Genomic DNA, 25456 nt, shown 5'->3' on the forward strand with positions numbered 1-25456 from the left:
AGATAAACCTCCAAGAGCTTCAACGACCCTTTAAAATGATGCAAATGACCAGCTCTCTGCAAAGAATATAAATCCTTCCATTCCAGTCAGAGCTGAAGAAGCTTCTTGGATGAGAAGTGAAACGTCTTCAAAGAAAAAACAAGAAAGTCCAGTTGTCTCCTGAGAAAGCACCGTTGGGACAACCATGACCTGGATGACTAAGAATCTCAACAGGGTCATAAACCATGATTGACCTTACTAAATCATAAATGGTACCTGGAAAAATGCAATGGAAAACAATTGCTGAGTGGAATAGATATTTTTCCTATCTTCTCTGCTTGGTAACGTTGCGCAAGTTTCAGTTCTTATCTAATTACACCAGCTGTTTCCAAAACTCTGAAACTCATGGTACTGTTCTGACCCAGCTCCCCAAACACGACCAACTCTCTGAACTTAATCACCGATTCCTTTATTAGGAGCACCAGCAGCCCCGGCAAAAAGTCTCTCTCTCACAGCAGGCTAACAAGTCTGTCTGGCTGGGAGATGAATTGTTGTCTGCCACATCTATTCGCCCTCTGCCTTTTATCACCAGAACTAGGGTGAGGCTTCACTAGCAGAAGTGGCTCTTCCATCCCAAGGATCGGCCCACTGCCCTCCTCTGCTTTCTGCTTTCTGTGCATGAGGCACTGGACCCAGCTGTTCCTCCTCTTCCTCATCAGCCACCTGCAGACCTGGGGGCTGTGGACTTTCCATCTGAGGGCTGATGGGCGGCCCAGGTTTCACCTCTGTCTCTCTCTCTGACAGCTCCATTCCCTCTTCCCCCTCGGAGCTCTCAGGTTGCCTCGATGCTGATCCTGACTCCCATGCCTCCTTCTCATCTGATTCAGCTGCTGGAGGGACCATTAGCCCACAGGCCAGAACAGGTACATTTTCCCCCGACATACTGTACAGGTAGTCCTCAACTTACAATAGTTCATTTAGTGACCATTCAAAATTACAACAGCACTAAAACAAGTGATTTATGAACATTTTTCACACTTACGACCATTGCAGCATCCCCATGGTCATATGCTCAAAAATCAGACGTTTGACAATCAACTCAGAGGTACTATGGCTGAAGTGTCCTGAATTATGTGATCTGTTTTTGCCAACTTCTAACAAGCAAAGTCAGAGGGGAAGCCAGATTCACTGAATAACCATATTTACTAATTTAACAGCTGTAGTGATTCACTTAACAACTGTGGCAAGAAAGGTCGTAAAATAGGGCAAAACTCACTTAACAAATATGTCACTTAACAAGAGAAAATGTGGACTTAGTTGTGGTTGTAAGTCGAGGACTACCTGTATTTTTATGCCTGAAAAAAAAAAAGACTTTCATAGTATGCACAAAATTGCTCGCCTTGGTGAGATACACATTATTTTTGTCTTTCTGCCTGAATTTTAGTACCTATTCCAAGATGGTGCACACTGACTGAACACTTATGAAAAATAATAAATTGTCCCACAGATGAATTACTTTCCCCTTCCTCATCCATGCCATTTCTTTCTCAGATCTTGATTTATCCAATCTTCTTCTAAATATTTGATTTCATATTTATCTTTATCTCCTTCCTGATTTAAAGGCTCCGTTGACTGTTAAAAACTAAAGATTTATTATTCGTCTTTTGCTGTACTCTACTTGAATTTTCATCTGTCTGAGATCTGAAAATTCCTCTCTATTTTTTCTGAAAGTGAGATGGGAGCTATTTTTTTAAGGTCTATATTTCATGGTTTCCCCCCATCATCTTGTATGAAAACAATATCTCTTCCTTTCCCTTGCCTCCTACAACAACGTTTATGGAATTACATTTGTCCAACTTCTTTAGTTTTTTGTGGTTGAGCAGTTACAGTGCCAAGTAGAAAGCTTGCCACTGACATTCTTTACAGACTCAACACTTCATCCAAAGGAACAGTCGTATGAGACAGATGTTTTTGTACTCTTCTAAACCTGCATTGAAAGCAATTAAAAATAGATTTAATAGACTGAAAGAATAAGCTGAAGAGGAACCTAAACTTTAATAGAAAACAATAAACTTGAAAAGTATGGTAGTTCCTGTTTTACAGATGGGAGGTTGAACAACTAGCCCTTTGGTGCAGCCAGAAACAATCTGGAGCTGAACACACTTTAAAACTGAAGAGATGATAGTAGATTTTAGGAGGAGCCCTCCTGTTCTACCACCTCTTACAATATCAGACAACACAGTTTTTTATCAGCAATAGAGACCTTGAAGTTTCTGGCTTCTATAATCTCCCAGGACTTGAAATGGACACCTAACATTAGAACCATCATTAAAAAGGCATAACAAAGAATGTTCTTCTTTCATCAGCTCAGAAAGCTCAGACTGTCCAAGGAGCTGCTGATCCAATTCTACAGAGGAATTATTGAATCTGTCATCTGCACCTCTATAACTGTCTACTTTGGCACAGCAACCAAACAGGACAGGTACAGACTTCAACAGATAGTTAGGACTGCAGAAGAAACAATTGCAACCTGCCTGCCTTCCACTGAGGATCTGTATACTGCACAAGCCAGAAAGAAGGCTGAGAAAATACAGTGTTTCTCCAAAAAACTGGGTCTTATTTTCTTTTGACTCCCGAAAAAATGGCTAGGCCTTCTTTTTGGAGGGTTCTAATTATTGACTGACCTCGCGGTGATGGCACCGACAGCCCTACCCAGCAGGAGCCCACTGCTGGCCTGCTTCTTCTGCAGCCACTTGCCACCACTCACACGCATTGCCCCGTCCTCCGTTTTGCCTTCAGATGCCTTTTGGAAAGCCCGCTGCAGCCAATAATAGAGCTGATCTGAAGCTCTGTTATTAGCTGCAGATAACAGATGCTGGCAGGCATCTGAAGGCAAAACAGAGGCCAGGGCGATGCATGTGAGTGGCGGCAAGCAGCCGCAGAAGAAGGCGAGGCAGGTCGGTGTGTGCGAGGCCTGGTAAGTAGGGCAGCTCCACCCTCCCATCCCCCCAGCTTATTTTTTACCCCTGTTCCTCGCTCCATCCCCTGCACCCCGGGGTGGGCAGGGTCTTCATTAGGGCTAATTTTGTAGGTGGGGCTTAATTTGATCGCATGCGCTCAAAAACGTGATAGGGCTTGTTTTCAAGGTGGGTCGTCTTTTTGGAGAAACACGGTATCTACAGACTCCTCATAACCTGGACATAAACTGTTTCAATTCTTCTCCTCAGGACACCATTATAGGGCGTCACATGCCAAAACAACTAGGCACAGAGACAGTTTTTCCCCCCATGCGATCACTCTGCTAAACACATAATCCCTACAGCACTATTTTATGCCTAAGGATATTTACCCATGTTGTAGGACTGTATTGCTATTAACCTTTTCATCTTTCCTATTACCTTCTCCTATTGGTATCTTATGATTTATCACTTTGCTGTTTGTATCGTATAATTTGTGATTGCATCTTATGATTCAAGATTTATGATTTATCACTTTGTTGTTTCTATATACACTGAGAACTTATGCACAAATTGCATAATCTGCAATTGCAATCTTTGCACACAAAGATTGTGTGTCCAATCACACTTGACCAATAGAAAATAAAGAAAATTCTTATGAGTAACTGTTCAGTTTGTTCTTTCCTTTCATCTCTTTTCTCTAGTTTTCTTTCTAGAAAAAAAAGGATATTTACAAATCTCAAGATGTCCAGCAGATCTGTACACAGAAGTCTCTACACCAGAAAAAGACAGTTTAACATGTAGAAATCATAATTAATAAATAAAGTGCTGATTGATGGATGGGTTTAACAGATAGCTTAGACTTGTGGGCTTAAGCAATCTTTCAAAACTCGTTCTGCTCCTTGTTCCCTGCTTTGCTAGTGCATACATAATGCTTAGATAAAGTTGAAGAGCATTCTGACAGCATACATGCACTGCTTGTTTGAACAACTTTTTTAAAAAATGTTGGGTCATTCCTGTATAATTTGTGTCCCACCCATCTAGAAATTGGGTAACTCTCATTTTAAAAAACCCTGGTGTAGCTATGTCCTATAAAGCTGTTTAGGAAACAGGACAGTAAGTTTTTATTTTGTAGGACATTTTGCATGACATAAAGTTCCTTCCTCTTTGGCATTTCTCTTAGCCAGAAGTGGCCTTTATTGCATTTTCCAGTGAAGCAATCACTATATAGTTAGGAGCACAGTTTCATGAAACTGCTTTGATGGGGTGATTTGCACAAACTTTAATTGAAGCGAAGCTTGAAAGTTTTGCAGAGCCCCAATTTATTTATTTATTTATATGCCGCCCTTTTCCGGAAACTCAGGACGGCTTACAATGCATTAAGCAAAGCCTTCATACTTTTGTATATACCTGCTTAGTAGGGCTTTCGGCCCCCTCTAAACGATGTTCTTTTTTATACAAAGTCATCTTATTGCCCCCACAATCCGGGTCCTCATTTTACCTACCTCGAAAGGATGGAAGGCTGAGTCAACCTTGAGCCTGGTGAGATTTGAACTTGCAGTAATTGCAGGCAGCTGGTGTTACTTAACAGCACTTTAGTCTGCTGTGCTACCAAGGCTCTTAGCAATCTCTTGCTAAGCTGGTTTAGTTTTAATAAAACCGAACGTTTGCTGAAGAATTGTTCTAACTTGCTCTGTCAGATATCAACATCTTAAGATGTGTAGAATCTATCAGTCTAAGACAACACTTTGAATTGGTCTTGAAGATGAATTGGAAACTAATGGAAACACAAAAGGACCAGCACAATAATTTCTGAAGACTTCTGTTAACACAAGTCAAAGTTCAGTGTGCATCAAGGACTATGACTTTAATTAACACTTTTTCCTAAAAATGGAAGGCAATCCTATTCTAGGTGGCAATGGTAAACCAATTTTGTATCTGGTGCCAAGAAACCTGCATGTGTGTTTCATATAGTCATCAGTAGTCAAGCTCAACTCTCTGATGCCTTTCTCTACCTGCTCTGCCTATGTTATATGTTAGCACATATACCTATTAAATCTTTTCTCCTTTTTTCTTGATGATATATTTCTTATTTTTGGATAGTGCCTAAATGATCTTCCTAATACTCTCATCAGTTTTGTTTTTGCTTTGTTTTTGCTTTGTTTTCAAAAATAAAGATTTCTCTTTCCAGTCATGTCCAACTCTAAGGGGTGGTGCTCATCTCACTTTTTAGCCAAGGGAGCCAGCATAGTCCGAAGACATTTCCATGGTCATGTGGCCAGCATGACTATACACTGAGGCACACGGAATACTGTTACTTTCCCACCTTCGAACCGCTGCACCTCACTGCAGGGAGGTGGAGCCGGTAAGATGGTTCTGCCCCAGGCGCCTGATGAAGCCTGATAGGTTCCAGATGGAGCTTGGGCTATTCCCTGAGGCTCTGGCTCATGCCTCGACTGGAGACCTAGTGGCCGCCTGGGATAGGGCAGCCACTGGAGCTCTGGATCGGGTCATGCCTTTGCGGCCTCTGACCCGGTGCCAATCTCATCTGGCTCTTTGGTTTACTGAGGAGCTAGAAGAGATAAAGCGCCAGAAAAGACGCCTAGAGAGCAGTTGGAGGGCCAGCCTTTCTGAATCTGACTGGACACTGGTAAGATCTCATATTAAGAATTACCTAGTGGCGATAAAAGCAGCAAAGTGTAATTATTTTGCTGCTCTTACTGTGTCATCAGATAATCGCCTGGCCACCCTGTTTAGGGTGACCCACTCCTTGCTCCACCAGGGAGTGCGGGAGGACCCCTTGGAGGGTAGAGCCGAGGACTTTGTACAGTATCTGCATGACAAAATCACTCAGATTCGGGAAGACCTGGACTCCGACTGGGTAGTTCCAGGGGGGATGACTGAGGCAGGTCTTGAGAATGTTATCTGGGATGAGTTTGATCCTGTGACTCCTGATGACGTGGACAGGATTCTGGGTAGACTGAATGCGACCACATGTTTGTTGGACCCGTGTCCCTCCTGGTTAGTGCTGGCTTCTCGGGAGGTGATGCGAGGCTGGCTCCAGGGGATTATAAATGCTTCATTGGGTGAGGGTGACTTCTCCGCCGCCTTGAAAGAGGCGGTGGTGAGGCCTCTTCTCAAGAAGCCTTCCCTGGACCCGGCAGTGTTTTCAAATTATCGTCTAGTCTCCAACCTTCATTTGTGGCGAAGGTTGTTGAGAGTGTGGTTGCACGACAGCTCCCCCAGCACCTGGATGAAACAGTGTATCTGGATCCATTCCACTTGGGCTTCAGGCCTGGGTACAGCACAGAAACGGCATTGGTCGCGTTGGTTGATGATCTCTGGAGGGCTCGGGACAGAGGTTGCTCCTCTGTCCTGGTTCTATTAGATCTCTCAGCAGCTTTTGATACCATCAACCATGGTATCATGCTGCACCGGTTGGAAGAGTTGGGGGTGGGGGGCACTGTGTTGCGGTGGTTCTCCTCCTTTCTCTCCGACTGGTTGCAGTCTGTGTTGGCAGGGGGGCAGAGGTCGACCCCGAGGCACCTCATATGTGGGGTGCCACAAGGGTCGGTCTTCTTGTCCTTTCTGTTCAACATTTACGTAAAGCCGCTGGGCGAGATCATCCGTGGTTTTGGGGTGGAGTACCATCAGTACGCTGACAACACTCAGCTGTACATCTCCACCCAGACCACCCCAACGATGCCCTTGAAGTGATGTCCTGGTGCCTGGAGGCCGTGCGGATCTGGATGGGGAGAAACAGGCTCAGGCTCAACCCATCCAAGACCGAGTGGCTGTGGTTTCTGATGTCCTGATACAGTCAGTTGGTGCCATCACTGACTATTGGGGGTGAATTGCTGGCCCCCACGGAGAGGGCTCGCAACTTGGGCATCCTCCTGGATTCACGGCTGTCTTTAGAAGAGCACTTGATGGCTGTGACCGGGAGAATTTTTCATCAGGTTTGCCTGATTCGCCAGTTGCGTCCCTTTCTGGATCAGGACTCCTTACGCACGGTCACTCATGCCCTCGTCACTTCCTGCCTGGACTACTGCAATGCTCTCTACATGGGGCTCCCCTTGAGGAGCACCCGGAGGCTCCAACTGGTGCAGAGTGAGGCCGCGCGGGTGGTTATGGGAGCGACATGGCGTTCCCATGTAACACCTCTCCTGCGCGAGCTGCACTGGCTCCCAGTGGTTTTCCGTGTGTGCTTCAAGGTTTTGGTTACCACCTTTAGAGTGCTCCATGGCTTAGGACCTGGTTATCTACGGGACCGCCTGCTGCCACCAGTAGCCTCCCCCCGGCTGGTACACTCTCATAGAGAGAGGCTCCTCCGGGTGCTGTCGGCCAAACAATGTCGACTGGCGGCCCCTGGGGAAGAGCCTTCTCTGTGGGGGCACCTACTATCTGGAATGAGCTCCCCCCGGAGATACGGAGGATCCTGGATCTGCGCATCTTCCGCCGCGCTCTTAAGACCTTTTTATTCCATCAGGCTGGCCTGGCCTAACTTTTCCCTTTGTCCATTTTAAAATGTAAATTTTATATCTGTTCTTAATTATTGGGGTGTTTTAAATCTGTCTTGGGTGTTTAATTCGGGTTTATTTTGCTTTTAAATTTTGTATTTATGTGTTTTATCTTGTGACTGTTCACCGCCCTGAGTCCTTCGGGAGTAGGGCGGTATATAAATCAAATAAAACCTAAACCTAAAACCTAAACCAAAGTGGTACCTATTTATCTACTTGCATTTGCATGCTTTTGGACTAGGTGGGCAGGAGATGGGGCAGGAATGGGAACTCACTCCACTGAACAGTGCTGGGGTCTCAAACCCCAGTGTCAGCTTTCCAGCTGACAAGCTCAGGGTCTTTAGCTACTGAGCAATTGTGCCTATATTTCAAAAGTAATAATGGCTGATTATAAGATACTATGCATTCTAAAACTCTGCTGAACAGATTAAAAAAAAGTGGAGAAGCATGTTTGCCTTTAATAATTTTAATAATTTTGATTATACAAGGGAATATTAGTTTAGCAATTCAGGTTTTAATATGTGTCTTCACCTCCTTACAAGTCTATGCGCTCTCTCTCTCTCTCTCTCTCCCTCCCCCCCTCCCCCCCTCTCTCTATATAAAAGAAACATACACACACACACACACACACACAAACATATATATATGTGTGTGTGTGTGTGTGTGTGTGTGTGTGTGTGTGTGTGTGTTTGTAGATTTTCACGGGTAGAGGTATGCAAGTTTTGGTGTATTCGGATCTTTTCCCATGTAAGATTGAGAGCATCTTGGTGACATTTCGACGAGGTCCCACTCGTCATCTTCAGGCTGGTGCCTTCAGCTTTGTGCCTGTGCGAGCAAAACGCTTTGCTCACATAGGCATGAAGCCGAAGGCACCAGCCTGAAGATGACGAGTGGGACCTTGTCGAAATGTCGCCAAGATGCTCTCAATGGGAAAAGACCCGAATACACTAAAACTTGCATATATATATATATATATATATATATATATATATATATATATATATATATATAATTAGATTTATATATCACCCTACTCCCAAAAGACTCAGGGCGGTGAATAGCCAAAGAGATAAAACATACAGACTACAAAACTTAAAAAACAATATAAAACCCAATTAAATAGTTTGGCCCGGAACAGATTAAAACCCCCTAAAGTTTTAAAACAGATTAAAAATTTACAATTAAAAAGGGAAGTTAGGCCAGTTATTTATTTATTATTTAAATTTTTATACCGCCCTTCTCCTGAGGGACTCAGGGCGGTGTGTATATATATATACACATACACATACACATACACACGTATATGTGTGTGTGTATACTCTCAGTATATACATGCATACACGTGTACATATACAATTTCATATATAGTACATGAACATACATGATACTGTTATAGCTGCAACAGTTGGCCTTGTATGTATGTATGCATTGCACTTAAATACACTAACAGTGCATTCTTTGAACATGTGTGTATGCTAGTTGCTTTTTTTAAAAAAATCTCTTTATAGGTAAGTAGGAAGGAGGCAAGTGTAAATCTAAATGATGCCTCAGAATGAATGGCTCAGTAATACAGCTGAATTAATCCGCCAATAGGTATACAACTGTTTTCAAAGTTCTGCCTGCTTCTTGAAGACCACAGCGAATTCGCTTGCAAGGGGGACATCTAGTGTTAACTTGGCTGAAGTGCTATTTTCTCCCAAAAAATGATATATTCACTTGATCACAAAGAAGACTCTTAGATCAAGCTGGTGCAGAAATAGTAGTAAATTAAACCTTATTCCACAGAGGTTCATTTAAGGATAAGACAAACTTCAATCAAAAGATATTTCAGACAATCTATGCCTTCCTTTGGAAGGTGGCAGCCACAGCTGTGAGATTTATTATTATGCAATTCACAAGAAAAAGGACAGGGCTCTGATCTTATGCTTGTGGCCATCGTCTTGATTTTTTGACCCCCTGCAGACCCTCCTGTTCATATACAAGAGTATATCAGGTAGGGTTTTTTTTTTGTGGTAAAACTAAGTCTGTTAGCTTTCTTGACAAGTTCTCAAGGAAACAGGACTTTTATAAGAGCATAATCAGTGTCCTGCTCACTGGTGGGATTCAATATTTTTTACTCCCGGTTCTGTGGTGTGGCTTGGTGGGCGTGGCAGGGGAAAGATACTGTAAAATCTCCATTCCCACCCCACTCCAGGGGAAGGTTACTGCAAAATCCCCATTTCCTCCCGATCAGCTGGGATTTGGGAGGCAGAGAATAGATGGGGGCGGGGCCAGTCAGAAGTGGTATTTACGGGTTCTCCGAACTACTCAAAATTTCTGCTACTGGTTCTCCAGAACTGGTCAGAACCTGCTGAGACCCACCTCTGGTCCTGCTGTATCAGACTCTTGGTCCATTTGGTTAAGCCAAGTGTTCTCACAATGGCTATCCAGCTGCACAAGGAAGCTCACAATTTCTCATCAAATGCCCTCCAGAGGTACATGCTATCATCGAGGATAATTAAATTTGAAAAATAAATTAATATATAAGCAAGCAAGCAATAATAAATAAATATTAGCCATTGGGACTTCTATGACTTGCTCTAACCAGCACCACATCTCATGGTAGCAAATCCCAAACTTTACTTACAAGTTGGATTAAAAAAAAAAATCTTTCACCTGTCCTGGTTCTTCCAGGATTCAATTTCATCTTATTTATGAATTTATTAAAACTGAACATTGTCCTTTGCTTAGCACTGCTGAAGACTTTTGTTTCTCCTGCCTTGAAACTAAATCCTGACTGGGTATGGAAAGCTCAGATCTCAGTTCTGCAATAGCTGTAGGGCTGACCACAATTGTTTACTGGTAACCCATGGCTTCCCTGCAAGTCTTATTTAAAAATGAAGAGACAGTTAACGTAACAAGGAGAAGAAAAACCTTTCAGCCCCTGTCACATAAGAATCCAATGCTGGTGATAGTTGTCCAGGACAAAGTGGCTGCTGAAGAGGCGCGTGACAGGGAATGTGCTTTTAGAAACCTATAACAACACTCTATTTGCGACATGTGCTGCATAAATCAAGCAGATGACGAATTACATCAAATAACATTTTAAAGAAGAGGAAGGAGGAGGAGTGCTTCCTCTCCCCAGTAAAGTTAACCAGATGCAGTTATACTTTTGTCTTCTCGAGTAGCTGTTTTGGGTTGCTTAATAGCTACAAACTTCATGCACCCCTCCACAACTGCAGTAATGCAGGTTTAAAAATAAAGATTATGTGGTTATGGCCAAGCAGAGGTGGAGGTTATGCAGTGAAAAATAGCTGTGCAAGAGAACCTACAATGAGTTTTCTGCCTGCAAAGTCTCCTCCATCCAGTACAGAAGAGGAAGCAGCTTATTTTTACTCCTAGTAGTAAGGTTTAAAGCTGAATAGCATGAAGAAGCTGTAATCTCTGGGGAAAAAAAAAAACCCTGATCATAAAAGTAATCTGAAAAGAAAACAGATAAAAATGTGGGGGGGGGGGGTTGAGGGGGGGACGACAATTAAAAGGACTGGTTGGGGATGGATCACAACTATTCATTACTATTTCGAGGGTAAAATGCTCATTGAGATTGGTTCAGATGCCAAGTACTCAAAATTAGGATTGTTCAGCGGTTCAAATCCCTAGCGCCACATAACTGGGTCAGCTCCCGTTACTTGTTCCAGCTTCTGCCAACCTAGCAGTTCGAAAGCACGTAAAAATTGCAAGTAGAAAAATAGGGACCACCTTTGGTGGGAAGGTAACAGCGGTTCGTGCACCTTTGGCTTTAGTCATGCCAGCCACATGACCACGGAGACGTCTTCAGACAGCGCTGGCTCTTCGGCTTTGAAACGGAGATGAGCACTGCCCCCTAGAGTCAGGAACGACTAGCACATATGTGCGAGGGGAACCTTTACCTTTACCTTTATTATTATGATTCTCCTAATTAGCGAAGGCCTCCTGGGAAGTGCAAGGAGGTTGGGTTCTGGTGGTGGTGATTTCTTCCTTGAGAGAGGAGATTGTCCCTTCATCTTTTAAAATTGTGTTGGTTCACTAACCTTAATCATGCTGGACAATTTTCTTCCGGTATCCAACCTTTATTTTTTAGGGAAGTTTATATGAAAGTGGTCACATAATAGCTTCAGGGGATCCTGAATGAAGTGGATTATCAGAACCCCTTTCAGTCTTACTTTCAGACCAAGATAGGGGACTTAAACAGAGTAAAGATGAAATGTTTCTACTACAGAATAACATTTTAGGCATGAATAGCGAATAGAAATGAACTGGAACTGGATACTCTGAATCAAAAGATCATGTCTTTTACTGCTCAGGACATGAAAACCGATGGCATTGCTTTTATAATCAGAAAAGAATCAGCAAAGATAATACTTGGATATATAATGCCATCAATGATCAGATAATATCAATTAGATTTTGCAGACAACTCTTTAATATGGCGGTTATCCAAAGTCATACTCCAACCATTGATGCAGAAAAAGAAGAGGCTGATGAGTTTTGTGATCAAGTTTTATCTAAAGTTGATAGAATATGCAGTCTGTTTGTGGTTGGATACTGGAATGCCAAAGTTGTATGGCCTAGGAATCAGGAATGAATCAAGAGACTGACTTATTAGTTTTTGCCAACCTGATGGTTTCTTCATTGCTAACAAAGCCTTCAAACAAGCAAAATAAAATGTACAGTGCATTACCAGATGAAACACCCCAAAATGAAATGCATTATATTATTCATACAAATGTGTACCATAGAAGAATCCAGTTATCAAGGTGTGATCAGGGACTGACTGTGGAACAGATCACTGTATGCTTTTATATAAGTTCTAAATCAACCCAAAGCAGCAGAAGAAAACCAACCAGTTTTCATCGTATGATATTGAGCATGTATCCATCCTTTCCAGGAGAAACATCAGAACTGCTTTGAAGTCCTGAATGTTGTTGATAAAATACCAGAGGAACCACTGGAAATGATTCTACATCTCTATCAAACCTCCCTTCTAGCATCTAGACATCCCAATTCCCGATTCTTCCAATTATCCTACTTCGTACCCAGAGGCTGATTTTTTTTTTTTTAATTTGATTTATATGCCGCCCTTCTCCAAAGACTCAGGGCGGCTTACAATGTGCTCAGCAATAGCCTTCAACCTTTTTGTATATTTATACAAAGTCAGCTTATTGCCCCCACAACTGGGTCCTCAATTTACCTACCTTAGAAAGGATGGAAGGCTGAGTCAACCTTGAGCCTTGGCGAGATTCGAACCCTGCAGTAATTGCAGGCAGCTGGTCTTAATAACCAGCTTAATAACAGGGTGCCTTAAACCCCTGTACTACCAAGGCTCTTGATTTGACAAAGTCATTACAATTACACTTACCATACCTTCATAATCTTCTAATTAGACTTTGGAAGTCTACACTCTGTTTCTGGGGGAAAGTATTTTACTGCTGCCCTCTCTCTCATCTGAAGGGAGGCGTGTACCATCAATAACCATAATTTCCTAGTGTCCTAATCCAATTCACTGCCAACTCATTTTCTCACATTCAAGCAGCTCACCCTCTTGAGTTCTTCATTGCCAATAAACAAATCCTCTTTCTCAGTTCTTGAGTAACCTCTAGATCCACTTTTAATTCATCCTTCAGTGCTTGCCTCCAATTTTGGAGAAGAAACCCCTTACTAATTTCCCCACTAATAGCAATTAATACTGTAAAGGTTTTATTCCGATTTTCTCCACTGTACTGTTGAACCCAGCAGCCAAAAGAATAACCATTGATCTGCAAACAAATCAGTACGGTCAGCAGAGATTACTGTATCACATAGTGTTCTATTTTTAGAGCTGTGTCACTTTCTGATTTTTTAGGAAGGCTTTAACATTTCAAAGAAGGATTCTATGTGGCCCATCTGCATTTTTAAACAAATACCACAATAGCTGCATAAGCAAAACCTTACTGTCTCATATGGAAAAGCTCTCACTGCTAATTCCTGATGAAAAGCAGAAGGCTGGATCTGCTGAGTGGGAGGAGTGATTTTCTTTTTCTTTCTCTAAATGAAAATCTGTTAGAAGATTAGTGGTGGGTTGCCCTCGGTTCGGACCGGTTCTATAGAACCAGTAGTAAAACCGGAGGGAGGCTCACTGACCCCGACATCATCAGAATGCAGAACGCATCTGCAGAAGAGCACGTGTGCGAGCGAAACAAGCACGCGCGCACAGCCCTGTTGCGAACTGGTAATAAAGATAAGTAGAACCCACCCCTGTAGAAGATGGCATATCAGTGTTTCCGCTGATGTAGGAATTTGCCCAACTTGGTACCCCTTTGATATATTGGCTTAGAATTCCTAGAATTTTCAGCCAGCACTGAACAGAGAGCACCAGAATGGAAGGCCAACAAAGAAATCTGACATTATTTCCTACCTATTTTTAGTTTACCTGGTTTCCAGAAAATTTTATTAGGGGAAAAATTGGTAAGTTAGCAATAGCACTTAGATTTATATACTGCTTCATAGTGCTTTACAGTCCTCTGTAGGTGATTCACCAAGTCAGCATCTTGCCCCCAACAATCTGGATCATTTTACTGATCAAAGGATGAACGGCTGAGTCAACCTTAAGCTGGTCATGATTGAAATCCTGGAGTGAGCAGTGAGTTAGCCTGCAGTATTCATTCTAACCAATGCACCACCATGGCTATTACATTATAAAATCACAAAATATATTTTTCAGAGTATGTTTCTTAGGAGGAAAACATAAATAAGCAAAAACCTAAGGCCCCAAATATTGATATTTCTACATGGGTATGTATGTTGGTTTCTACATCTTAAAGGTAAGAGCCAGTTTAATGTTGTGGTTAAGGCATCAGGTTAGAAAGAGGAAGACTGTGAATTCTACTTCTGTCCTAGCTACAAAGCCAGGTGGATGTTTTGAGTAAATCGCTCACTCTCAGCCCTAGGACAGAGGCAATAGCAAACCAGTTCTGAAAAACTTTACCAAGAAAACTGCAGGGACTTGTCAAGCAATCTCTGAGAACTGGACACAACTGAACAGAAGGGGAAAAAATACTTTATGTCCTCAAGCTGAGCTCAGCTCCAGGTAACTGCTCCCATGCCAGGTTTATCAGTGTTAACAGATTTACTAGCTATCTGAAACCTAATTAGTATTCAGAATGTTCTCATGTAGGCAGAGTCAAATTATTTTTATCATATAGATTCCCTTAGAGAGGAAAAAAAACTATATTTACATAATTTCCATTCATTATTTCAATGGCACCTTTTCAATACCCTGAGTGGCACAGTGGTTAAAATGCAGCATTGCAGGGAAACTCTGCCCACAGCCTGGAGTTCGATCCTGACAGGGGCTCCAGGTTGGTTCAGCCTTCCATCCTTCCAAGGTCAGCAAAATGACCCAGATATGCTGATGTAAACTGCCCAGAAAGTGCTGTAAAGTGCTATGGGGTAGTTTATAAGCCTAAATACTATTGCTATTGCTAATACTGCACTAAAAGACAACATGGGCTCGTTTGGTTTGGCTTAATATAAAAGACATTACCTAACCATGGTTAGTAATAAGCAGTGTTTAGGGCTCAATGCATTGTGCAAAACCAACCAATTCTTATGGCATCAACCAAGCTTATGGTAAGATGGGCGGCCGATTAATTTATAAATAAATAAAATATAAATAAATTTCTGGTTATTACAATATCTACACCTATTCATTCAGAATTCAGGGATGGTGTAGAACTAAATCCACACTGATCATGCTTTTTTCTGATGGATTTATTTGTTTGTTTATTTATTTATGATGTTGCACATTTCACTCTCCAGGTATAACTAGGGTAGAGAAGCAACACCCTCCTAATTCTGCTTGATATCTCAATGGATTTTGATACTATGGTCCTAGACCCATAGTATCAAATCAAATGCAAGGATTGGAAGTTCAGGCTTCCTTCTGTAAGTGAGTGGATCCAGTTAGCAGAAGCATGATGAGAGGTTGAGCCTAGGATCCTCTGCGTTTGTGGTGCTGCCGAAGTTGAATTTTCCCCTATCTATGTAAATGGCAATAGCAATAGCAATAGCAATAGCACTTAGGCTTACATACCACTTCACAGTGCTTTACAGCCCTCTCTAAGCCATTTACAGAGTTAGCATATTGCCAACACTGCACTGATGATGTTACCTAGTTAAGATAATGAAACACCTGCAAGAAAACAAGAAAGCTCAGAGAGCACCAAGGACCCCTGAACATGTCAACCCTGAGCTACACTCCTTTATTGGTGCCCCCAACAATCTAGGTCCTTATTTTACTAACCTCAAAAGGATGGAAGATTGAGTCAACCTTGAGCCAGTGAGGATCAAACACCTGGTAGTGGGCAGAGTTAGCCTGAAATACTGCATTCTAACCACTGCAGCACCACGGCCCCATTAAAGCCATTGGGGGAGGGCATCTGCTGACTCAGAGTCAGGCATATTCATTCATTTTTACATACATGTAAATGATGCTCAGCTGTCTATCTTAACACAGGCCAAGGAGGAGATGTGGTTACGACTCTACCCTTATGCTTCAAGGCTGTGATAGTCTAAATGAGGAGAACTTGATTTAGAATTAATCCCAGCAACATGGTTTTTAATGCAGAGGTCTTCTTATTCCAGATTCTGTCTATGGCTCTGGATGAGATTATGCTCCCTTGTATAGATTTTTTTAAAAAAAATGATTCTATGCCATTAAGTCAATGTCAAGTCTCCCCAGATAGATTTTTCTCCAAGACTTCTACTTAGAGATGGATTTTAAGGTGAGGAAACTCAGTTCTGCTTGAAGGAAATAGCAATAGCAATAGCACTTAGACTTATATACCGCTTCACAGTGCTTTTACAGCCCTTTCTAAGCAGTTTATAGAGTCAGCATATTGCCCCCAACAATCTGGGTCCTTATTTTACTGACCTTGAAAGGATGAAAGGCTGAGTCAATCTTGAAATAAGTACCGGTAGTAATTGTGCCTCAGAAGGTTTTTATTGAGATTCATCTTGTGTCCCAATTATGATGTTTCCTGGGATCAGGAGGCTTTCCTGACAGTTCATTCATGCTTTGGCCATCATATACCTTTTGCTCACTTCATTGGGGCTCTCTCTGAAGATCACCTGGAAACTGCAAGTGGTCCTGAAAACAATACCTCAAGCAGTTAGGGATGGAAAGTAACGTATTATGTAACACTCTGCTTTGAGAAGTTCCCTGTCTACTGGTTTACTTCCAGGTGCAATTCAACGTACAGACTTTTAGATCAGTGGTGGATTGCTCCCGGTTCTCTCCGGTTCTTGCAAACCGGTAGTAAAAGTGGTGGGAGGCTCCGCCCACCCATTCTGATGTCATATTTGGCGATCTGCGCATGCGCAGAAGCATGTGCACGTGCTCCCATTGCAAATCAGTAGTAAAGGTAAGTAGAACCCACCCCTGGTTTAGATCCATCCAAATTCAGGACCTGAATAGCTGCAGGACTGTTTTCCCTCTTGGTATATGTCCATCTTTTAAAATCCGGAAAAGGGGGCTTCCTCAGAATCCCTACTCTTAAGGATTGTCACTTTCAAGGATCCAGATCAAGCCTTCCAAAACCATGTTCTCTTTCTCTGGAAAAAGTTATCAGATGCCACCTGACTCTGTTAGTTTTTCATGAAGCCATTGTTGCAGCAAGTCTGTGGATCCTGAAGGGTTAGTCTTGTCTCTCGATATACTCTACATTATTGTGTATATGAAGTATAGTTATTCCTTGTCACTGGGAAATGTAACTGTTACATTATGTTCTTGTTTTAATCTTATTAAAAACAGTCTTATTTTGGTGGTCTTAAGTCTCTCATATATGAATTGACTGCCATATAGCCTTGGTAAAATTAATTGATTACATGCAAACTATAGTGAAGCTAACTATAGTTCATAGCACAAGAAGGCAATTTCCCCCAGTATCATACTGGAGAAGATTGCCTTAGTGGAAGTATGTTACATGTCAACTTCCATAATTCCTAGACAGCATTAACCTGAACCTTCATGACAATATAATGCAAAAAGGATCAAATATACTTATCCTCTTCACACCTTATTTGTATTTAGCAAAAGGCAATCATTACATATTGTAGATATTGAAGTTATATAAAGGTTAAAGTAAAATGACCCTATATGTAACTCTGTTTAATTACAATAAAATCTAGACTTCTTTACTTGCTACCTTTTTTCACTGACTCAAATAAAATAATATCTGAGTATTACACAACAAATCATAAATAATGCAAGACTTTCCTAGCATGAAGTGGAAGCATCAGCTAGTTTTATTATTTGTTTTTAGCTGCATATAATCTAGAAGAATCTAGTTTGATAGAGCAGAGCAAAACAAGAACTCCAGCTTAAACAGGTCAATGAGCAGTGGCTGTACTCCATTAGAATCAAAAGATGACAAATAGTTTCTCAGCTGTATCCAGTTTCTAGATCTTTCAGGAGACGCATCTAGATATCCAGAGGCTGGCTCCGGATTTGTGTTCAAAATTACTGATGCAGCTCTCCTTATATAGAGGTAAAACAGAATATAAGGAAAACAGGGAAGCATCTCTTTGTATCTCCCGATTAATTCCTGTGCTCTGGTCTGCTTTTTCCTTTGTTACCAAAACTTTAAGAGAATGCAAGGAATGTGGTGTGCTCTTTTTCTTTGGAAGCAGTTCACTACTTCTCTCCTTCCACAAAAGGAGAAGCAATTCCATCTGCGATCTTTCCAGAGCATAATTAAGATAGGTACCCGAAGAGGCAATGGGAGGCTCTTGACTTCCGTAAGAAAAAGTATTTTTGTAGCAATATATCGTGTCAAACTTTTGCTATGCTTTCCTTGGAATCAATCCATAAAAACCTTCCCTTCCCCAGCCATGAGAGACGTTCGCTTACCTGGTGACAAGGGACCCACAGAAAGGCTCCTGCGTATGAATTGCCTGCTTCAGTTCAGCATTTAATAGCAGGTCTGACCCAACCAATCTGCTGATCTAGAAAGAGTTGACTGAATAGACTGACTCATTTATGGAGAGAGGGAGAGAGACAGAGAGAGAGAGAGGCAGAAAGAGACAGAGACAAAGAAGAAGCAAAGGGGAAGACCCTGTCTACATATTTTTCTTCTGGGTTCTCTTAGAACATATGCGAAGACATTGCTTTGTAAGTATCATGCAGATTTCTTCCAAGTAGACAATTGAAATAGGAACAGTTGAGACAAGCCTCCTGGGGTTTGCAACATTTATGCCTGGTGAATAACTTAATACTAAAATGATAGCTGGGATTGGCCCTTAGTTCTGGAGGAGAGTGGTTCACTATCTGTAGACTGCAGAAGAAAAATAAATTATGGCTTATTGAGTTGCAGGAAAAAAAAGCTATTGGCTTTCTTCCCCTGTTTTCTGAGTAATCATGTGTCCAAGCAAGCCACATCAAATAATGTTATCATTGCTCAAGCCTCTTTGGTTTAAAATGGAAAGTGTCATTAGTCACTACAGCCAACAAAAGACATCAAACAGATGGGCAGTGACCTACCACAACAAATGAATCATTCTGATCTGTTCTCCAGACACCAGGCTCTTGCCTCTGTACCTGAGAGCATTCAAAAGACACCATTTGGGCAGGTAGGAGCCACTTTGGACTTCAGCAAAAGGCAACGTAGAAAATTCTATACAAAGTAAGTGATGTCCTACCTGTCAATGACTACTTCAGCTTCAACCACAATAATACACAAGCACACAACAGATACAAACTTAAGGTAAACCACTCCAAACTCAATTGCAGAAAATATGACTTCAGCAACAGAACTCGGAGCACTCGGAGGCTCCAACTGGTCCAGAATGCGGCCGCGTGGGTGGTTATGGGTGCAACCCGTTGCGCCCACGTGACACCCCTCCTGCGCGAGCTGCACTGGCTCCCAGTGGTCTTCCGGGTGCGATTCAAGGTGTTGGTTACCACCTTTAAAGCGCTCCATGGCATAGGACCCGGGTACCTTCGAGACCGACTTCTGCCACCAATAGCCTCCCACCGACCAGTCCGCTCCCACAGAGAGGGTCTCCTCCGGGTGCCATCAGCCAAGTTATGTCGGCTGGCGACACCCAGGGGGAGGGCCTTCTCTGTGGGAGCTCCAGCCCTGTGGAATGAACTGCCCCCCGAAATACGAAAGATTTCCGACCTCCGGGTGTTTCGCTGCGCTCTGAAGACCCTGTTGTTCCGCCAGGCAGGGCTATTAACATAACGTTTTAAATTGGGGTATTTTAAATTTCTGGGATTTTAATTGGAGCCTAATTATTTAATGATTTTAAATTTTAAATTGTTGTAGTGTTTTTTTGTGTTTTTAAATAGGCTGTACACCGCCCTGAGTCCTTCGGGAGAAGGGCGGTATAGAAATAAAATTATTATTATTATTATTATTATTATTATTATTATTATTATTATTATTATTATTATTATTATTATTATTATATGCTAATGTTGTTTGGAAAAAGTTCTTTGGACAACTTTGGACAAAGTTCCATGCCAAAGTTTTTTTGGACAAAGGACAGATATTATTTCATTAATGTCATAAGAGAAAAGAAGAGGAAAGTTAACATCTGTTAGAATCCAAACCAATTTTCTGTGATGGGATTCTTTGGACCCCAACAGATCCTATGTTTTAATCAAAATTGCCCAGGAGGTCTTCCAACCTTCAAGAGAGCTTTTCAAAGCCCACAGCAGGAAAGCCCAGTGATTCTCTCTACATTTTCTCTCTGGCACTGAGCATCCTTAGCACTCACACTGAAGAAATAAAGGCCAAGGAACTATCTGCAAGGAAAGAAGTGAGTTTCTGGATTCTTCCTCTGGAATCGTGGCATTCTAAGTAATCTCAGAGAAGAAAATCTAATGAATCATTTATCCCCTGGGCTTCTGCCCAAGGATTGTTGCATTGCCATTTGTGATATATGACATGGAATCTGGCTCAATGTCCAAAAAAGTTAATCTTTATATATTTTTCAATTATTTCTTATGAAACTTCTAGATGACTCTAGATTGTTATCCGGTTGTTAAACATTTTCTGGGAATATTACAGCCCAAATATCATAATGAAATGATATTTCATTATCATTTTTGTGATAATTGCTAAGCAAAGTGATAATGTTTTGACAGTATTTTGATTTGGAAGGTCTGGGTTTTGAAATATTTTGAAACAGAAAGGGTGATAGAAATCCAAAATAAGTCGACTCCCTGTGATGAACCTGGTGTAGTTAATTGGGCCAGATATTCCCATCACTTTCCTTTGTTTTGACTGCTTCTTTTTGTTTCCTTTTTTTTTAACATATACATAAATGTCAGACCACAAAAGCAATACAACTCAGGTTTGTTTGGTGTTTTCTGCAGGTGTGGCTTCCGTAGCACAAAAATCCTGCCCTGAATTACCTCCTACAAAAGCAGTTAGCCATTTCCTCCTGCTCCATATTGCAGGAAAATAAGCCCATACAAAAACAACAATCACCTCTGGACCAAGGCAGGGCATTTAATAGGTTTATATCACCATGCCGTTTTTAGACACCATTCTGTCCCTTTTCCTCTGCTTCGCTTTTTAGGCCTGCCTGAAAATATAAATAATGGTCAGTTATTTGTGGTCAGCAAATCAACCACTCACTCAGAATTTATCGTGCACACCGAGACCAGAGCTTGAAACAGGATATATTTAATCTCCAGGTGTTTCTTGCCCTGCTAATCCAGTCAAAAAACAACTAATGTCCAAATGAAACCAATGAAAAGAATCACATTTTCCCCTCATCTCCATTTTCAAAAGACAAGATCTGGTATTAGATCTAATCTTTAGATTCTATTTTTCACACTAACGACTCAAGATTTGGAGAATGGGCGTTATTTGAGCCTAAAGTTTTAGGACAGCCTGACCTAACTATAATACTGTTATCATGAGGAGGAGAGGCTAAATCATGTTTGCAGACATCCTTCTGCAGATCAGGGAGATAGAAACAATTAATCATGAGTTGTTATGTTGTTATTTCTGCAGGCTATTCAAAATCATCCTATCTTATCCCTTTTGCATCAATATCAGGAAGGAAAGATAATTATGATGTGAATTTCATCCCTGGTAACAGTTAATACAAGGCTGCACATTGTTCTTTTTCTTTTTTAATTCTGCCTTAATGGACTCGGCTGTTCACTGAGCAAAATAACAGAATAATAGACTAACAGAGTTGGAAGGGGCTTGGAGGTCTTCTAGTCCAACCTCCTGTTCAAGTGATAAATCCTATATAATTTCAGACAAATGGTTCTCCAATCTCTTCTTAAAAACTTCCAGTATTGGAGCCCCCACAACTTCTGGAGGCAAATTGTTCCACTGATTAATTGTTCTAACTGTCAGGAATTTTCTCCTTAGTTCTAGGTTGCTTCTCTCCTTGATTAGTTTCCATCCATTGCTTTTTTGTTCTGCCCTCAGGTGCTTTGTGGAATAGGTGGTTGACCCCTCTTCTTTGTGGCAGTCCCTGAGATATCAGAACACTATTACCCACTGTCGCCTCCAGTTCTCTAATCATCTTTGTTGCTCTTCTCTGCACTCTTTCTAGAGTTTCAACATCTTTTTTATATCGTGGCAACCAAAACTGGATACAATATTCCAAGTACAATCTTATAACTAAGGCATTATAAAGTGGTATTAACACTTCACGTGATCTTGATTCTGTCCATCTGTTAATGCAGCCTAGGACTGCATTGGCTTTTTTGGCAGCTGCAGCACACTGCTGGCTCATATTTGAATGGTTGTCCACTAGGACTCCAAGATCCCTTTCACAGTTATTACTATTGAGCGTGGTATTACCTTTTCTATACGTATGCATTTGATTTTTCTTTCCTAAATGTAGAACCTTACTTTTTTTTCACCAATTAATTTCTTTTTTGTTTAGATAGGGCCCAGTGATCAAGTCTGTCAAGATCTTTCTGTATCTTGAGCCCATCTTCTGGAGTATTGGCTATTCCTGCCAGCTTGGTGTCATCTGCAAATTTGACAAATTCCCCTTCTATCCCTTCGTCTAAATCAGGGGTGAAATGCTCCCGGTTTGGACCGGATCGCCCGATCTGGTAGCGATGGCAGCAGGTGGTTCAGAGAACCAGTAGCAAAAATCCCTGCGCTCCCCCCCCATGCCCAGCTGAGCCGCACGATTATCAGAGGCTTTTTTTTCTTTTAAAAGCATTTTTTTCTACAACTTCTTCTGCTGAAAAAATGCTTTTAAAAGTAAAAAAAAAGCCTCTGATGATTGCGTGGCTCAGCTGGGATCTCAGAGGCTTTTCAAAGCATTTTTTCTGCAACCTCTTCCGGGAAAGAGGTGGTTAAAAAAATGCTTTGAAAAGGCTCTGACGATCCCAGCTGTGTTGCCTGATCATCAGAGCCTTTTCAAAGCATTTGTTTAACCACCTCTTCCACTGAAGAGGTTGCAGAAAAAATGCTTTAAAAGTCTCTCTGATGATCCCAGCTGAGTTGCCTGATCGTCAGAGAGACTTTTCAAAGCATTTTTTAAAACGATCAGGCAACTCAGCTGGGATCATCAGAGAGACTTTTAAAGCATTTTTTCTGTAACCTCTTCAGTGGAAGAGGTGGTTAAAAAAATGCTTTGAAAAGGCTCTGACGATCCCAGCTGTGTTCCTGATCGGCAGAGGCTTTTCAAAGCATTTTTTTGCATTTGCAGAAAAAATGCTTTGAAAAGTTAAAAAAAAAAAAAAAGTTGGCCACGCCCACCCAGTCACATTACCTCCCCACCAAGCCACGCCCACAGAACCGGTAGTAACAAATTTTACATTTCACCCCTGGTCTAAATCATTGATGAAATAAAATGAGGGTGTTTGGAAGACAGGGCATTACTGAACATATGGAGAAGATAATCCTGATATTCCTTTTCAACTACTTTTACGTATTTTAAAATTGACTGCAGGTAATCCAATATATAAAACATTATCTTACTTTAATACATAAAAATCATCAAAGTGTAACATGAGGGCACACATTCCAAGCAAAGGCTGGAGTCAAACAACACAATCAAAATAAAAGAAACAATACATATGATGACTTATTGTAATATGTGAACCCAGTCAATGAGTTGTCCCAAACTGTTCTCGAACACATGGAATATGCAGCTAAAACTATGACTTTTAGACCCAAAGCAATTGTGCTTCTTTAGGTGACATGTACAAAGCGGACCCAAGGAAAGTGGAAAGCTCTCTGAGGATAACAAGCAGCATGGGATATGGTCAGGAATGGAGGGAATGGAGATCTGCAATGTACATGCATTTTTTTTTCATTTTAAAACCTGAAAATGATTTCAGAATTAAGAATGGCAAGTGATGGTGAAGAAAAGCTGCTAAATACATTGCAGAATTCCAAACTATTGCTGTCAAATGATGATGATGATAGCATTACTAAAAGGATTAATTCAGAATACAGGGAGAAAAAAGGGTACGTATGTGGCGTTTGTTATGGTACTGATAATGTTCATTCTTGTTTCATTTTTACTCACCAGTCCTTGTATCTTTATTTCACAACAAATACTTCTTCTTCTTTGTAACCTATAATGGGATAGGAATAAATATATCTTCTGAAATATTTTTTTTATAAGAAGGTAGTTCCTTTGCAGAACACAATTACATCAGATAGAAAATGGAATTATGTGACTTGTTGATAGTGTATGGGGCAGTGACTTTCTCTGAGCATAAAATATTCATAGAGATGCTTAGGAGAAAAAAATGGAGGAGGAGGTTCTGTACACATGAACTTCCAGAAGAAAAGATAGGATATAACCCAAATATATAAATAAAAATGATTGTATGGACCATGAATTACTTTTCTGGTACTATTTTGAGGTCAATATTAGAGCACAAGAGAGCAACAACAAACTGAAAAATGCAATCATTTGAACGTTTAAATCTAGAAATACTCAATTTCTAGATTTAATATATATATAGTCATGTTATGCTTAAAGGGTTATATATAGTGATATACATAACATGACTTATATATAGTCATGTTATGCTTAAAAGGAAACTTGGTGTTTCAGTTGAAAAAAAATATCCATAGACATGTGATGTCAATTGAAAAATACCATTTAGCTTTTTAAAATTTATTTTTATTATTTTCCTGAAATACCACTTTTTTCTCTACCCTGGACACATTCCATGAATTCCAACATGTCCAGTCCTCTTTTGCTGAGTTAATTCTTCTCCTTCTCCTTCTCCTTCTCCTTCTCCTTCTCCTTCTCCTTCTCCTTCTCCTTCTCCTTCTCCTTCTCCTTCTCCTTCTCCTTCTCCTCCTCCTCCTCCTCCTCCTTTTTAGTAATGGAAATACAGTATGAGAAGGAAGGTTCAGCAAAAGATGTGCATTTGGCAAATTAAAATAGCTGGAGAAAATCTGTATTTATGAATGGGAATGGCAATTATGTTTACAAAACATGGTATTGAATTTTTAAAAACCAGTTGTTTACTTGAAGATTGTGTTTTCTCATTTTCTTAGAGTAAGTCATGGAAGCTGCAGTGACCCCTATTCTCTTGACCAAAACAAACATTCACAGACACCTCCACAAAAAGCAAAAGGGTAAATGAAGGGTTTTCAGTATTCTAACACTGGACAACAAAATTATAAGCTTGAGTTGCCAGTACTTTTAGTTCTGGGTCCTTTTATAATTAAATCCTGTAAATGGATGCAATGCAGCTTGTCACTTATGAAATAGGCTGTTCTGCAAATAGAAATTCCTTCCTGGGACTCTGTATGCTATGTTCAATTCCCCACCTCCTGCTGCAACATCCAAGTTATATATAGTCATATCTAGAGACAAATGTAAGGCTGTTGTGGCAAAAATGGAACAGGAATAATGGGAAAGGGTTATGCATTCGTGTCTTTGAGCCTTTCTGTCTTGCTAAATGAATCAGGCTAGAAACTGGGAGGCCATGAGTTCTAGACCAGCCTTTGGAAGTCCTTGGGCCAGTCTATCTCTCTCAGCCCT

At 41.1% G+C, this 25456-nt stretch overlaps 1 protein-coding gene across 2 annotated transcripts in view; it reads right to left on the reverse strand.

Annotated features, from left to right (window-relative positions):
• FGF1 (fibroblast growth factor 1) overlaps positions 1-25456 on the reverse strand; it is a 49913-nt gene that overhangs the window by 15157 nt on the left and 9300 nt on the right. For both annotated transcript variants that reach the window (XM_070933936.1, XM_070933935.1), the window contains one exon: positions 23978-24026. The gene's annotated coding sequence lies outside the window, so the exon portion shown is untranslated. The remainder of the gene's footprint in view (positions 1-23977; positions 24027-25456) is intronic.

This window comes from Pituophis catenifer, unplaced genomic scaffold (assembly GCF_029215685.1).
Source record: "Pituophis catenifer annectens isolate HBS135680 unplaced genomic scaffold, rPitCat1.0.hap2 SCAF_2, whole genome shotgun sequence".
NCBI classification, from domain to species: domain Eukaryota; kingdom Metazoa; phylum Chordata; class Lepidosauria; order Squamata; family Colubridae; genus Pituophis; species Pituophis catenifer.